At 54.1% G+C, this 6,541-nt stretch overlaps 1 protein-coding gene across 3 annotated transcripts in view; it reads right to left on the minus strand.

The window, feature by feature from the left end:
* Positions 1 to 5,071, minus strand: part of DNMT3B (DNA methyltransferase 3 beta) — a 51,256-nt gene extending 46,185 nt beyond the window's left edge. For all 3 annotated transcript variants that reach the window (XM_017514445.2, XM_017514415.2, XM_037733320.1), the window contains exon 1: positions 4,766 to 5,071. The gene's annotated coding sequence lies outside the window, so the exon portion shown is untranslated. The remainder of the gene's footprint in view (positions 1 to 4,765) is intronic.
* Between the last annotated feature and the right edge of the window lie 1,470 nt (positions 5,072 to 6,541).

Raw genomic sequence — 6,541 nt, forward strand, 5'->3', positions numbered from 1 at the left:
GTGGTGAGCCGAGATCGCGCCATTGCACTCCAGCCTGGGTAACATGAGTGAAACTCCGTCTCAAAAAAAAAAAAAAAAAAAAAATTGAATTTGCGTGTATTGGCTCATGCCTATAATCCCAGCACTTTGGGAGGCTGAGGAGGATAAATTGCTTGAGTCCAGGAGTTTGAGACCAGCTTGAGGAATGAGGTGAAACCCTATCTTTACAAAACATACAAAAATTAGCCAGGCATGGTGATGCCTGCCTGAAGTCCCAGCTACTGGGGAGGCTGAAGTGGGAGGACTGCTTGAGCCCAGAGAAGTCAGAGGTGGCAGTGAGGCTGCACAACATTACACCACTGCACTTCAGCCTGGGTGACAGGAGAGACCCAGTCTCAAAAAAAAAAAAAAAAGAAAGAAAGAAAGAAAAAGAAAAGTTAAACATATAGGACAAGAACTCTTCAAAAGAGAAAAGTTGAAAGTTCATATAGACCGGGTGTGGGGGCTCATGCCTGTAATCCTAGCACTTTGGGAGGCCAAGGCAAGCAGATCACTTGAAGTTAGTTAGGACTTTGAGACAAGCCTGCGCCACATGGTGAAACCTCATTTCCAGAAAAAATATAAAAATTAGCTGGGTGTTATAGTTTCTGCCTGTAATTCCAGCTACTCATGATGCTGAGGTACTAGAATCACCGGAACCCGAGAGGTGAAGGTTTCAGTGAGCCAAGATTGTGCCACTGTACTCCAGACTGAGCAACAGAGACTCTTCTCAAAAAAAAAAAAAAGAGCCAGCCAGGTACTGTGGCTCATGCCTGTAATCCCAGTACTTTGGGAGACCAAGGCGGGTGGATCACCTGAGGTCAGGAGTTTGAGATCAGCCTGGCCAACATGGTGAAACCCCATCTCCACTAAATATACAGAATTAGCTGTGCATGGTGGCGGGCGCCTGTAATCCCAGCTACTCGGGAGGCTGAGGCAGGAGAATTGCTTGAACTCAGGAGGCGGAAAACTTGCAGTGAGCTGGGATGGCGCCACTGCACTCCAGCTTGGGTGACAGAGTAAGACTCTTGTCTCCAAAAGAAAAAAAAAAAAGATTCATTTAGAGGACTTAGAAGCTTAGAACTATTGGCCGGGCGCGGTGGCTCAAGCCTGTAATCCCAGCACTGTGGGAGGCCGAGGCGGGTGGATCATGAGGTCAAGAGATCGAGACCATGCTGGTCAACATGGTGAAACCCCGTCTCTACTAAAACTACAAAAAAAATTAGCTGGGTGTGGTGGCGTGTGCCTGTAGTACCAGCTACTCAGGAGGCTGAGGCAGGAGAATTGCCTGAACCCAGGAGGTGGAGGTTGCGGTGAGCCGAGATCGTGCCATTGCACTCCAGCCTGGGTAACAAGAGCAAAAACTCCGTCTCAAAAAAAAAAATTAAACATATCCATTTCTATGTATAGATACATATATACACATAGTTTTTTTTTTTTTCTTTTTTAAACAGGGTCTCTCTCTGTCACCAAGGCTGGAGAACAGTGGCAGGTTCACTGCAACCTCAGCCTCCAGGGTTCAAGCAATTCTTTTGCTTCAGCCTCTGAGTAGCACGGATGACAGGCATTCACAATCACGCCTGGCTAATTTTTGTATTTTTAGTAGTGTCAGGGTTTCACCATGTTGGCCAGGCTGGTCTTGAACACCTGGCCTTAAGTGATCCACCAGCCTCAGTCTCCCAATGTGCTGGGATTATGGATGTGAGCCACCACACCCAGCCTAAATATATAAATAAATTTAAAAAGTGGCCGGTGCAACGGCTCATGCCTGTAATCCCAACATTTTGGAAGGCCAAGGCAGGTGGATCACATGAGGTCAGGAGCTTGAGACCAGCCTGGTCAACATGATGAAACCCCGTCTCAACTAAAAATACAAAAAGTAGCTAGGCATGGTGGCAGGCGCCTGTAATCCCAGCTACTCAGGAGGTTGAGGCAAGAGAATCGCTTGAACCCAGGAGGCTGAAGTTGCAGTGAGCTGAGATCGCACCACTGCAATCCAGCCTGGGCGACAAAGTGAGATTGTCTCAAATAAAAAATAAACAAATAAAAAGAAAGAAAGAAAACGCTCACCACCAAGGTTTAATAGTACCTGTATCTTCCAGAGCCTCAGTTCTATCACCTGTAAAAGGGTCCCAGTGAGAACATGAGTCCCCCAATGGAAGGGGAAACATGTCTGCTCAGTCTTTTTTACAAAGACAGTAGCCTGTACATGAAATGAATTCCATACTTCACTAGCCCTAGTCCACCAAGTAACTGGAAATCATCCTGAAAATTCATGATTTAAAAGAAAAAACTCCACTCAATTAGTAGTATGTGCCTGGGCTGAGCGTGTGTGGGGGGTAGAGAACGCAACCTCGTACCTCTGAAAAGCTTCACATTTAGCAAGGACTATTTCAGATGAAACTGGAAAAGGCGTCTGAGCCTGGAGGTGAGGCAGCCGGCATGAGAGCTGGTCTAGGAAAAGGAATCCCAAGCTAAGTTTTCCCTGAAGGAGAACTTGTCCAAGTCCCCACTGGAAGCAGGCCCACGGGGCGGCAATAATGAGGGGCGACAGGCGCCTCTGGATCACAGGCACCACGTGGCTGGAGGAAGGGAAGGAAGCAGCCTCCCCAACCCCACCTCCCTTGCTCCTCCCTTAGCCCCCTGCAGCTCCCAGATACCGCCTTCCCCTCCCCCCATCCTTTGCAAGGGGTGGGTGTTATGTCTATAAGAGCTGGATGCCACTGGCCCCAGCCCTGGCCCCTTTGTCTCAGCACTGCCCACCCCAAAGGCAAAAGGTAAAGGATCTCACTTAGTTCAATTACACCTTTGCAGTAGGCGCCAAGCTTGGCTAGGAGGGCTTTAAAAATGGCCCGAACCCATAAAACAGAACCAAGACTCCGTTGGAAACGGAACAAAGGCGGTTCTTCCTGCCAACACCCTAATCATGGACAATGATTGGGAAAAGCCTTCAGAGCTGAGAAAGGAATTGACTACCTTCGTGAAGGCAGGAAAAGGAGAGGATGGCAGGGGTGATTCCCTCCATCCTCAAATCTCAGGAATGGCCACCCTAAAATGAGGGGCTATTGGTTATTAAGTACAGACATCAACATTCATCCTATGCTGATCCTACACAGGCACCATCCCGGTGCGCCTTTACCCAGGCCCAGTGTGGTAGAGCCCATTACACCTCAACATCTGAGAAAGATCAAGGGCTGACGTTAATTCGCGCATAAAACTGGTTTCATCCTTACACAACCGTATTAGTAGGACTTGCTAATTCACAGATGTAATAATTAAGGCACGGAGGGCAATGAACTTGGCGAAACAGGGTTTAAACACATGCTGAAGAATTAAGAATTATGCTACCCTAAGGAAGGAAACTCGCGTAGCCCACGTGCTAGCTAGTGATTCCAACAATGGCAAACATGTATTGAGTACTTACTGTATACCAACACTATAAACGTAAGTACCATCATCTCAACTCTGGAAAAATCAAGTCCGCACTGGCGTTCCCAAAGTGGGCGAACAAGAAGCCCCAGCAGGGCTGGTAGAGGAGAAAAGAGCTGTCTCGCAAAAACTGCCCCCCGTCCACCAAAACCCACCGCATCCAGAACTCAGGAGGCAGCTCCAAGCTCGTATTGTCCTTAATTCCCTTTAATTCAAACACTTCCCCGCTTCGGGGGCGGGTGGAAACACGGGAGCCCCATGGAGCCTCTCTCCTAGACCAGGGGCTAGGCTCGGAACGCCAGCCACAGGTGAGACCCTGCAGCGGGGAGCTTGGGCCCAAGGGCAACGCAGTCTTACAATTTGTTAGGTCCTTCTCCGCTTCCACTTTCTCCCGGATAACGTGGGGCTCAATAACCCCTCGCCATACAACCACGAGCCAGGAAGCTTATCTTCCAGGAGCGGGTGGTAGAGGTTTTGTGGCCTCAACGTGCGAGTCTGGGAAGTGGGACCAGCCGCACCCGGGAGTTAGGCTAAGAATGAAAAGTAAGTTCCCAGGGTAGGCGGCGTGGCCGGGGGAGGGAGGCGCCGCCCCTCCGGCCGCCTCCTCCTGGGCCAGGTGTGCACAGGGAGAGGGCAGCCCTGCTGCGCCCCGCGCTTGGTGGCTCAGCTCAGGAGCACCCCGGGAGGTCGCCCTCTGGCTCTACCCCGACGCGAGCGCACACCCCAATCCGCGCCACCGTAAGCCCACACCCACGGGCTCTTTCCTAAAGCTAAGGTTGGGGGAACGGACAGCGCCTCGCCTGAAGCCCCCGCATCCTAGTCGCAAGGAGCGGACGCCCACCTGCATGGCAGAAACCCCTCCTCACCTCTTCCGCCCCTTAACCTTTCCCAAGGCGGAGGCCAGGTGAGTATACTCCCTGCCCATGACCAAAGTCCCGGCTCATGCTCCCGTGGGACACCTTCTCCCCCTCGAGTCTGGGCCCCGAGAGGCCAGCGCGTCCCCCTCCCTGAGAGCGAGCTTCTCTCCTCTTTGGGCTCCCGGAGGCAGAAGCGTCCCTTCCTCTCGTATCCCGGGTCCCCGTCAGAGGTATGTCCCCGCTTCCCACCCGCGGCCCCCGTCCGCACCAAGCAGGGTCCGGGACGTTTCCTCAGCCACCCCCCCTACCCAGCCCGGTCTCCAGCCTGGCGGGAGCCCCTCCTCGAGAGGTCCCTAGAGAGGGTCAGTCACCCGCAGTGTGGGAGCCCCCCGCCGTCCCCTCCCCCAGCAACCCTCGAAGCCGCCGGCTGCCGAGCCTCCCCGGGGCCGCGGGGCGCTCACCTGCCGCGGGGCTGGCTCGGGCGCGGCTGGGCGGCGGAGCCGCGGGTTGGGGCGGGCTGGCGGGAGGCCGGCGGGCGGCCGCGCAGGGCGCTGGGCTCGCGAATCTCCGGCGCCGATCGCCGAACTAGGTTTACTTGGGCCACTTAACCCCCGCGCTGCCGTCCGGGCGCGCCCGCCCGCTCGCCCGCCCGCCAGGGAGCCGGTCCCGTCCGTCGGGGGGCGCTCGGAGCGTCCACGCGGGCTGCGGCCGCCGAGCCGGGAGCGGCTGCTGTGAGCTAGCGGTGCGGGCCAGACGGGGCAGCGGGAGTGGGTGGGGCGGGGGCGGTGCCGACTCCCCTTGTAGCCCCGGCCCGGCCCTCGCCCCGCCCCCGCCCGGGGGCGCCCCCGCCGCAGCCACTCAGATCCCAGCACGGGCGCGGGGGTTGGGGGGGCCGGGGACGAGGGAAATTTGAAATCGCTCGGAGCCTCCCCTCCGCCCCTCTCCGTGGGCTCCGCCCCCTGGCCTCCTGCCCCCCCCAACCTTGGGCCAGTTATATCAATCTGGGGGATCAGAAGCCCTAAGCGGGAGGAGAGTAAGACATCCTAAACCGACCGTTTCTGGGGCTTCTTTTCTCCGGGCGCCTTCAACCCTCCCGGAAATACACAGGCCTGGAGGTGGGTGCTCAGAGAGGGCAGGGCCCCCACTGGAGTCACACAGCACCGGAATCTCTGCTTTAACCCCCACTTCCAGCCGCAGTGCCACCGGGGGGCCGTGGAGCCCCTGCCTGTCATCCTGCTTTGGACTCTCTGCCTTGCCCTCCCTCCCTTCCTTCCACCCAGCCCGGCCTTTGTCAGCCATCTTGAAGGGAGGGGAGACCAGGGGTGGGGAAAGAAGACCAGCAGTCTCTCTGGCTACCTGGGTTCCAGGCTCTGCAGGCATGGACAGGCTGAGGGAGAAGCTACACTCAGCAGGTCTCCCCACCTCTATCCTGAGATGACCATTGAACCACTGGAAAACAACACTGCCTAAAATTTATCTGACCTGGGACTTACATATTTGCTTGTTAACCTGCTTATGGTCTATCTCCATGCAGTAAACTAAGGACATGATCTCAGTAGATGTTCGATAAATATGAGTTGAATGAATGAATGAACAAATGAATGATTTGTCCCCTACAAGCCCCTATAGGAGCCTGCCCTGCCTACCTTTCCAGGTATTTCCTATCTTAATCCCTCTCTGACTTCACTCCAGCTTCTCTGCTGCTCCTCAATAGACCAAGCATTTCCTTATGATGGTGCCTTTGACCTCACTGTTTCCTGCCTACATCTGGACATTCTTTGCCCAGATCTTCACAGGACCAGCTTCTTACCCCTCAGTTTTCTCCCAAACGGTTACTTTCTAGAGAGGCTTTTCCTGATTACCCCACTTGAAGTCTCCCCTGTCCATCACTCCTATCCTATTTTATTCTGTTCCTAGCATTTATAGCGATCTGAAATTGTTTTGTGTATCTCTTGTTTTCCTGTTTACATCCCTCTACACACGTGCACACACACACACACACACACACACACACACGCCACACATACACTATGGGAGCAGAAACCACATCTGTGTGTCTCTAAGTTCTTACAATAGGTGGGGGATGCATCAGAAAGCTCAATACAAGGCCGGGCGTGGTGGCTCACACCTGTAATCCAAGCACTTTGGAGGCCAAGGCAGGCGGATCACCAGAGGTCGGGAGTTCAAGACAAGCCTAACCAACATGGTGAAACCCCATCTTTAAAAAAAAAAAAATT

This window comes from Cebus imitator, unplaced genomic scaffold, assembly GCF_001604975.1.
Source record: "Cebus imitator isolate Cc_AM_T3 unplaced genomic scaffold, Cebus_imitator-1.0 Scaffold18, whole genome shotgun sequence".
NCBI classification, from domain to species: domain Eukaryota; kingdom Metazoa; phylum Chordata; class Mammalia; order Primates; family Cebidae; genus Cebus; species Cebus imitator.